Here is a 10,707-nt window from a genome sequence, read left to right on the forward strand (position 1 = left end):
ATTAACTATCACGACCCAATTTGGATCATGACTGGCACTCCGGAACAAGTGTCCCCAAGTAAGCCTCATCAGTATTTTACAGAAAATCGGACAAAGTTTTCCCTATTTTAGGACTATCCAAAAATAATTTCCTGTCTCAAAATCAACAACCAACCATCCTAATATCAAACCAACCAACCAACAATTTATCAATTAATCAAAACAAGTCTCCACCATTAATAATTAACACACTAACAACCAGCAATACTAATTTATCTCCAATTCGATAAGAAAATGCAATACTCATCTTAAATCTATAATAACGAAAGAATACTCATGTCACTAAAAGAATGACTATGGAGCGAATCTAAGAGTTCAAAAGAAAAGACTATAGCAAATAAATAAAACTCTTCGCCCACGCGATTGAGTGCAGGGCTCACCAAGAAGTATCAACCTACGCGCTCTAATTAACAAAACCTTCACCTGCGTCAACTGCTGTCTCTGTAAAAAAATAGCAGGGAGTGAGTCGCTAGCTCAGTAATTAATAACACTTAACCACACTCGTTTTTATTGGGGACAAGTCAGAAAACATGCTAGTATATTAAAAAGAAAATATCATAAAAATGCCTTTAAAAAATAATAAACAATTTTCAGTCTCATCATGTTTTTCTTGTAGTATAATACAATTGACAATTAAATAATAAGCTCGGTAACCACTGTATAATATCAATATTCATATTTGGGAGGTTTCAAAGAACAGATCATGTAATCGGTATAACTGTGGACTTCTTCGCAAGAAGTCAAATATAACGGTAGTCCCTACTCGAGGGAAATCAGTAACAATATGCTAGTTCTACCTTCCCACTAGCAAGGGTATGCTAGTTCTACCTTCCCACTAGCAAGGGTTGTAACGATAATCGATAATTACAAGGTGCACCAGGTCTAACGAACTCGCCATTAGCTACGGGAGCCTTCAAAGTCTACTTCCATTTATACTTGTCTCTGTAATCCTATATAATCATAGGAAAATATTTTGAAAAAATATAGGACATTTCAGTTCTTATCAAATTATGTAATTTCATTTCGATAACAGTAAATTCAAGAAATGGTAAAACATATCTAGTGATAACAAGAATATTTAAAATAACGATAATCATCTCAAATAACTATTTCGGTATCATATCGAGTAAAAGACTTGTCCCACATGCAACTCAAAATAATCGGTAATATATTCATATTAAAAATCATGCAAGTAATGAAAACACAAATTGCGGTAAGATTACTACTCACAGTACTCGTATGAAATACCAACTCGTCACCTCGAACGATCCGTACGACTTTCTTCAATCAGTCTATAACCATATCAACATCGATCTCGTATTAATTTCCTTGTTTAGGCTAATTCATAGCTTATTTAGAATACCCAATTTTTGAGATTTTACGGCTAATTTTTGTTTTCCAACTCGTCAAATTATACTGACTCGCGCTACTGGTAATCTAAACCAATCCAAAATCCATCAAACACAACCTATTTCATATAATATACCCAGTTAATTCATGGAAAAGTCTCATGAATTTTTTCCGTATTTTCTAAACTTTATCTTTTAAACTCTTAATCAAATTTCAAAATCATATCTACTCAGTCCTATAAGAATCATGTATATAAAATAATACTATTTAAAAAGAAGAAGAATTCCATGTAATTACCTGGAATCTATTGTTGAATATAGAAAACATATGCCAATATTTTAGTGAAGCACGGTACTCTGGCGCTAAGAACACCAGTAACTTTTCCTTTCTTTATTTTTTCCTGGTTGATATATTGTTGGCTAAAGGATTTTTTTTGTCTCAAACTCTTTTCTTCAGCTTCTGTTTCAATTGAAGCAGATATGCTGCGTACCCCTTTCCCCAACTCCCTTTGGCTTTTTGTCCTTTTTTTTTTTTTTCGTTTTCTCCTAATTGCCTCACGTTGCTGATGGGTTAAGGCCCATTTATACATTCTTTTTGTTTTATTAGTTCTTTTGCTAGGTTTGTTTGACTTTTGCTTTTTGGCCAAATTACCATCTGGTGGCTTCGTCCCTTTTTGTGTATCTCTTTTTTTTTTTTAGGATTTGGCATTGCATAACAACTTAGTCCAATAATTGGCAGAAAATGGCCTATCTTTTAGTATTTGGCACACGTAGCCTAAATTTAGATATAGGCTTTTATTTCTTTTTCGTTAGAATTTAAAAATCTTTCAAGATTTTCTCCCAAATCTCTACAATTTTTTTCTATGTTTTTAAATTATTTCTCACGAGTATTAAAAATGTTAAAAATTATAAATATAATTTGTATATCATAGTGTAGAACACAAATAAATTTTATTTTTTGTATATCATATTGTATAACATGTTAAATAACATGTATACCAATATATACATCCCAACTTTATTTTTCTTCTTTGTATATATCAAAAATTTATTTTCTTTGGTAGTTGTCTATAATTTATTATTATCTTTATATCCAAGTGTATAACACAAAACTAATTATATTATTTGTATATCACATTGTATAATACATAATAAAACGTGTATAGCAAAATATATAACACAAATTTATTATCCTTCTTTGTATATATTAAAATGTATATCAAAAAATTGCTTTCCTTCATGCATATATCAGTGTATAATATATAATTTCTTATGAATACACACATATATATGTTTGGACCTCAAAGAATTGTATGCACATATTAATTTGTCGCTCTATATTAGAGCTTCGCTCCTCCGTACTTGATGGGTAATACTAGAGTTAATCCACCGGCAAAAATTGCTTAATTTGTCGAATTTTATGCACATGTAAACCAATGGTAGAGTTAATCCACCATTTTAATCTCATTTGGAATAGGGAGGGAACGGGGAAGGCAGCGAACAAGAAAGGGGAGGGGGACCAACGAACAATAGAGGGAGGGCAGCAAACGGTTAGGAGAATAAATAATAAAATAGAATAGTTTTTAGGATTTGGCTATATAATGCCCAATTATTTGGGGTTACCTTTGCCAAAATCTAATATAAGGCTAAACAATTGCCTATTCCCCTTATATGTTGTTATCAGGTGTCATTTTTTTTTGTTTTTTTTTGCTTAATTAGTTACTAAAGGGCTAATATATCCTTATTTAAATCATGGGATATTACATCTTTCCCACCTTATAAAAATTCTGTCCCAGAATTTAACTTAAGTACGTACCTGTAGACTAAAATAGATGAGGATACTTCACTTGCATATCTTTTCCAACTTTCTATGTAACTACTTTAACTATATGGTTTCTTCATAAGACTTTCACGAACATAATTTTGTTTGACCGTAACTCCTTACTTATTTGTCAACAGTAGCTACCAGCTCCTACTTCAAACACATGAGAGGAGTCTGATAGACATTTTAGGTCTGAAGCACTTGATTAATGAAAGACAACTCAAGAGAAAGTACCAAATGATATGCCATAGTTCCCACTTGGTCATGTATCTCATATGACCCTATAAACTTCGGGCTCAACTTACCTTTTTTTTTCTTACACCTTTTATAGGGAAAACTCATACAGACACTCTATCCTCAATTGTGAAAACTAAGTCCCGTCTCCTTTTATCTGCTTAAGACATTTGTGTATTTTGAGTTGTGAGCAATTTGATCACTGAATCTTGTCAATAGCTTCCTTTACTAAGTCGGGTCCTAATAAGCTAGCCTCATCGGCATCAAACCATCCGATAGGAGAACGACATTATATACTACGCAAGGTTCTATACAGTGCCACCTAAATACTGGACTGAAAGTTGTCGTTGTAAGCAAATTCAGCTATAGATATATAAGCATACAAGCTACCTCCAAACTCAATATGTAAGCTTTCAACATATCCTTCATGATATGTGTAGTCTGTTTAGAGTGCTCGTATGTCTGCTGATGAAATGTGGTATTAAGGTATACTCGTGTAACCAATATTTCTTGGGAAGAATTTCAAAATCGTGCAGTAATTTGTCATCTTCTATCAGAAATGGACAATAGACCATATAGAATTTGACAATTTTCTATCCATATGTCTTTGTGCATATTCATTCTCAGTAAGACAAGTTTTGGCGAGTAAAAGTGTACCTACTATGCAAGTCAATTTTTAATTTACCACATAATTATAACCTCTAATTAAGTTTTGTCATAAAATTCACTTTGATTCCATTCTATTTCTACTTTAAAATCTCGAGCAGTTGTAGTAGGCCTGAAGAGTTGCAAATGTTGACACGCTAACAAGTCAATTAGTTAGAAACAAGGTTAAGAAAATCATCCATCTTTCTGTTCCTAGAAATACATTTTTTTCTAATCATGATACATCATACTAGACCCTGAATGTACGATGTATCTAGAGTTGTGAGCTCCTCAAAGATAATTTGTCTTAACATATCTTTATCTAATACAAATAACTGGTTACTTATTCGAAGAATACAATTTCTGTCAATAGTCATATTCTTTCTTTTACTAGCTAGGACCTCATCTCTATCTTTGCATAATCTCTCATCTTTATATTGAGTGGCCTTTATGCACTTTACCAATGAAGACTTTGCTTGAAAACTAGTAAACAATAGCTCTATATTTCTTTCCACTCTAAGCTGACACTTGTACCATTTAGTATGTACATACTCTTAACCAAAAATCTCTTTACAGGAGCTATATGCGCCAAACTATTCAAGAAACTTTTTTTCTTAATGCATTAGCCAAAATAATAGCCTTTCGTGGATGATATAGAATAGTTTATCCATCTACATTGCTAAAGATTCATATGTGTCTGCTAGAAAGACATACTTCAGATAAATCTCGCAAGTTTCGTCGTACAAATAGTCTCCGGATCATAAAAGCAAATATATTATGGGCATCTCCAATTAATAAGTGGGATAGTTTTGCTCGTGCTTTTTTTTTGACATGTTGAAGCAGCCACCACATGATCATTCTACATGACAAGATATCCTAATCCGATATTCGAAGCATTTCATAACACCGTTAATTTTCTAGAACATGATGGTAAGACTAATAGTGGTGAGATTGTCAAACATGTTTTTAGTTTAAAAAAATTAAGCTCCCATTCCTCCATTTGCTGGAACTTCACATTTTTCTAGGTTAACTTGGTTAGTGGCACTGTTATTTTGGAAAAAATTTCTGCAGAAACTACTTGCACTAGTCTATAACTAATTTTCTTTATGTAATCCTCGTGTTCATCCTGGCTATGGGGTAATATCATTAATAAATACTATGACAAATTTGTCCAAAACAGTGTGAACACCCTATTCATTAAGTCCAACATGCAGATGGAGAATCGATAAGTCCAAAAGGCATCACAAGTAACTTATAATACCATAACAAGTTTGGAATGCTGCCTTGGGAATATATTCTTCTCTAATTCTAAGCAGGTTATTTACATGAGGCACTATGTACTTATTCCGCAGCATTACCTTATTCCATTGCCTCTAGTCGATGCATACCCTTAAAAACTTATTTTACTTTTTTTAGAGAAGTACTAATTGTGCACCCCGTAGAAATATACTCAATCTAATAAAACTCTTATCTTTTAGGTCTTGCAACCGTTCCTTTAGCTCTCTCTAACTCTATCGGTGTCTAATACAATATGGGGATTTTGATCTGGGTTACAAGTTAGGTACCAGATCAATACCAACGTCTATTTCTCATAACGAAGGTAGTCCTATAGAATATTCACAAAATTAATCAGAGAATTCTCTAAAAGTTGGTACCATTTCTTAGCTAGGTGTCTTGTCGCTTATGTCTCTTATAACAGTTAAGCAAATCCCAACAACCATTATTTAGTACCATCAGCCTTGATACAAAATATAATATTATCTATCGGTGGAACTTATTTCCCTATTTTGACAAAACTGGATTAATTTGATAATTAAAATTTAACTACCTTTGCATGACAATAAAGGATGGAATGACAGGAAGATAATCAATCCTTACCTATTGGCATGTCAAAGTAGATCATATTAAGTAATATCAAGTTAACTAGGATATCTTTATGCTCAACTTACTAAATTTGACAAGGATGAAAATAAGTTTGAAAGTTTCTATTACAAAAGAAATGTTTACCACTTCTTGATTATTTGAGTTTGCAGTCGCCTTATAAAATCTATGATTTTCACATTCTTGATATTATATTATTGAACCATTAGTAAGTGTCGAAGTTGACCTCTCGTTACTACTTCTTCGAGGTTAGACTGGATACTTACTGGGTACGCGTTGTTTTCGTACTCATACTACACTTGTTGTGTATTTTTGTTGCACAAGCACATGTATATCTAGTGGACTTGTTGGGCGCAACGACATGGTTGATACGAAGATTTAGGTGAGCTGCATCTCTCGAGATGACCCACATCTAGCAGAGTTTCCTTTAGAGTATTGTACTTTCTTTTCTGTCCGATTTGTATTCCGGACAGTTATTGTATCACATTTTATGCTTAGAAATTTGCTCATGCACTTCTGATACCGGGTTCTGGGATGACTACGAGATTATTCAGTATTTAAATTTTTTTTAAATATCATTATTTACTTAGTGAAGTTCATTATTTATTGTTTAATGTAAGGAAAAGGAATGATTTCAAAAATACTAAAATGAGAATTTAACTAACTTCTTGGTGTTGGCTTGCTTGACAGTGGTGTCCGGCCCCATCACGACCCTTAGTGGATTTTAGGTCGTGACAACATGGTATCAGAGCACTAGGTTTCCTTAGGTCTCACGAGTCATGGGCAAGTCCAGTAGAGTCTTGCGGATCGGTACGGAGATGTCTGTACTTATCTTCGAGAGGCTACAGGGTTGCCTTCATTTCTTTTCCATTCAATCTTATGCGACGTGAGTCGCTTGTTATAAATTGGGAATTGAGGAATTATAATGGTACTACAGATGTGGTGCAGGATGTTTCTCCTTGCATAGTTGTTTGGGCTATTGTCGTCGCCTTGCGGAAGGATATTCTGTCGTTTCAGCTTAGTAGGTGTACTTCGGAGAGCTTTGAGGCTATACACAGGTTTCTATGATGCTCATGAATGGTTATTGCACAGTATTGATGTGACGGTAGTATGCTACCTATGTGTCGGGGCAGTGAATGACTTGAAAGGAGGTTTACTCAATACATGATTAGAGATTTAGTATTTTAATTCCGGTAGAGGAAAGGCAACCGGACTATGAATGTTTAGGTTTGGGTTGATGGAGTAATGAGACTTGGTATTTTTGAGTGTGGTGGAATTTTTCGTCTGTGATGTGGGGTCGTCACCCTTGACTGAATGTGTTAAGTTCGCATGTGTTATGATATTCTACAATTCGTCTTTGGGGCAGGATATTGTGACACAGTATTGGAGAAGCAGCTATCAGAGATCGCGAGATGTGGTGGTTCAGGATTGAATGGGTATTTCTAATGCTGACGGCTCGAGAAGAAGGATCTTCGGAAGGGTTAAAGTTAGTAGCGATATATCGGTTCGAGTGCTACAAAGATAGATATTGATCTAAGGCAATAACTGGGCAGCAAAGAATGAGGAAGGACATGTGGAAAGTGTCAGGTGGTGGTTAAAATTTCTAGAAGGTCAGGTATAAGAAGCGAAAGTCGAGTAGCTGCTTAAAGGAGTGAGTTTGATCAAAGTGGGAGAGTGACAGAGTAGCATATGGGTTTAGCGGCGAGATAACTACACCCCTTAAGGAAAGTTTGGAATGATTTGGGAATTTTAGTGGATGGTGATTGGGTCTACGAGCTTAATTTGAATTATTGGCTATTATATGATGGGAGATTGGATGCAACAGAAAGGAGTTGCTTGATATGAGAGGATGCAATATAACTTTGAATTGGAAGATATTGTCGTACATTTAGTTGATATCCATAAGGAGCGAACATACTTGTACAGCTAGTGAATGATCATGGGCTCAGGATGGGTTACCAATTTCTTAGTAATTGTGCAGTGCAGCGTCGTTGGGAGATATCGACATGTAATTTCCACAAGTGGGTTATCTCCTGTGAGCAAGTTAGCGGCCGCGTGGTGTTGACAGAGCTTTTACGAAGTATTCTACTAGTTATCCAGTAAGAGGTCGAACATGTGAATGTTGCTAGAGATTTAGAGTGTTCGTGAAATGCTAATAGAAGGATTTCGAGGAATTTGGTAGGTTGGTTGTGCAAGATCATGTCATCAATGAAGGAAGAATCTTGGTGGGTTCCAGAGTTGTGTAATAGTAGCTTTAAGCTAAGTGGGAGAGTCCCACCGCCTATGAGTGGGTTGCATGGTTATCTGCTTGTGAGGTTTCGGGTTATCGTTGTATTGGTGAGTTATTACAACTAAGGGAAAAGAACATAAATGGTAATTTGAGCAAAAGAATTGATAAATGTGTGCTATAGTTGGCCTTATCGACTCATATTCGGGCTTTGGGAAGATTCATAATTTATGCTTCGTACAGAGATGATTTACAAGGGAAGTGATTCAGTCGGGTGTTTCATTGAGATGGGTGTTCATGTGCCAGCGGAGCCTTAGAGTTGATTATACTCAGGACCAAGCCAGAGTGGGTGACTCTCAGCAACAGTCCTAGCAAATTCAAAGGTTAAATTGTGATGCCTAAGAATTTCGAGCCCGCGGTATGGTTAAGAATCGAGCTCTTGCAACAGACTGTGAAAAAGAGACTCGTAGTGTTCTATGATATTTTGACTTGCAGTGTAGCATTTGGAGAAAAAGAGAGAATGACTTCAGATTCGTAAAGAAATTATCAGAATGGGTTTGGAGATAATGTGGTCTCGTGGAATGTGGTTACTCAGGATGAGTGCAGATTTAGGTTTGTAATGTAAGGAATGAAGCCATTATTATCTCTAAGGCAAGTTAAGGATGAATTAGAAGAAGTTAGACTGGTTGGCCATGGTTGAATTGACATAATGGTGGCGGTGATCAGTTCCTTCAGCGTGATTAAGTTATGCATGTGATTTGTGACGGTATGTGCGAGGCTTGGGGGCCGTGATAACTGTGATTTCTACATGTTTTATACTCATTCTTACCTGAGCTTTTTGCATTAATTGCCATATATTAGTCCCAAAATGCTTACAAATTACACTTGATTGCAGGTTTGAGCAACAAGATGATAAATAGCAAAGATCGGCTCAAAAAGGAGTGAAATCTGCCAAGTGTCAAAAGACAACTGAAGTGGGGAACAAGATGACCTACGCGTACCGCACTGATTTGGTGCACGGCTGCGCAGGAGAGTTCAGAGACCTTGCAAGTTTGAAGTCGAGCCACGCGGTCCGCAATCAATTCCACGCGGTCCGCACTGATGGAAGTTCAGAGACCCAGAAAATCAAGGCAAAAGCCCACGCGGCCTCACATCAAATCAGTGCGGTCCGCGTGGGTAAAAGTTTAGAGAGTTGAGTTTTGGGAAAAATCTACTACGTGGCCGCATCCCATTTCTACGCGGTCCGCGCGTCTTAGCCTATGCGGCCGCTTGACATATCTATGCGGTCCGCATCCCTCAATTCCAGAAGTAAGACTTGAAGACTTATTGCCCTCCGCGGCCGCGTGACATTTGTACGCGGTCCGCGCCAGACCCTTAGGGGTATTTTTGTCTAGTTTTTCCTGTGTAGTATAAATAGAACATTTTACTTTTTAGCAGTTTTTTTTAGATCTGTTTTGAGAGAGCATAGAGCAGCTGAACTTGGGATTTCATGAATTTAGCCTATTTTGGGCAATCTCTTCTAGTATTAACGTGGATTTGAGTAGATTAACATTGTAGTTAATTGTTATGTCAATTTCATCTATTATTTCTTCAATTTCTGTTCCTGTTATGGCTAGCTGAACCCATTAGCTAGGGTTGTGGCTCAACCTTAGTGTGGGTAATTAATGGGTGTGATTGTTTAGTGCATGAATGATGTTGGGTATTTGTTATTTGAATTAATCTTATGTTTTCATTAAGATTTGGTGGTTGCAAACACTAAGTCTAGCTTAGTGAGTCTTGACTCTTCTTGAGAAAGAGAGTCTATGACCCCAAGATTAATTCTAACAAGGAATTGGGATGGACCCATGAGAATGGTAGTCCCAATTAACGGGTTAAACCTCGAGAGAGTAATTACCCAACTTGAACCATAAGTTGCTTGGGCAAATTGGCCTACCCAATTGGTCTCGAGAGAGTCAATTGGGCAAAATCACTCTCTCTACCGAGAGGTGTGAGAGTGAGTGCAAAAGTGCAATGGTTATAGCATAAGTCCCATAGTCATCATTCTTGCATTAGGAATCTCTACCCGTTAGTTGACCACCTAGGTACATGCCACGGCCCTAGTGCCTTTCTCTATATTGCATACAACTTAGAATCATAATTTTAGCATAACTTAGCTTTACAATTGTAGTTGATAAATTGTAGCTATTAATCAAAAGAAAACCAAAAATGTTAGAAGATCAATTAGGAGCTAAAACATAGTCCTAGACTATACAAACACACAACTCCAAATTGAAGTTCCCTGTGGAAAATTGACCCCGATACCGCTATTGGGTAAAAGTATTAGCGCCCACTCTTCCTCAGGTCGAGTCCGCTGCGATCAGGCCGCCATAATTGATTTTGTTTGGAAATATCCAAGTATTTTGGCCTGTTATGGGTAGGTGAATCTCGAAGGGATTATGGTGGATTAGACCACTACTTGAGGATTTGCATGTTCTACGGTTGTGAGAATTCACTCGCGTGTTGTTGTAGTT

At 36.2% G+C, this 10,707-nt stretch overlaps 1 long non-coding RNA gene across 1 annotated transcript; it reads right to left on the bottom strand.

The window, feature by feature from the left end:
* Positions 1-164: 164 nt before the first annotated feature.
* LOC104242286 (uncharacterized) lies at positions 165-1,925 on the bottom strand. Its single transcript, XR_714954.2, has 2 exons — positions 1,687-1,925; positions 165-480 (listed from the first exon to the last, which is right to left on the bottom strand). It is a non-coding gene; the product is annotated as an uncharacterized lncRNA (long non-coding RNA).
* Positions 1,926-10,707: the final 8,782 nt, after the last annotated feature.

Source organism: Nicotiana sylvestris, chromosome 7 (genome assembly GCF_000393655.2).
Source record: "Nicotiana sylvestris chromosome 7, ASM39365v2, whole genome shotgun sequence".
Lineage (NCBI taxonomy): Eukaryota > Viridiplantae > Streptophyta > Magnoliopsida > Solanales > Solanaceae > Nicotiana > Nicotiana sylvestris.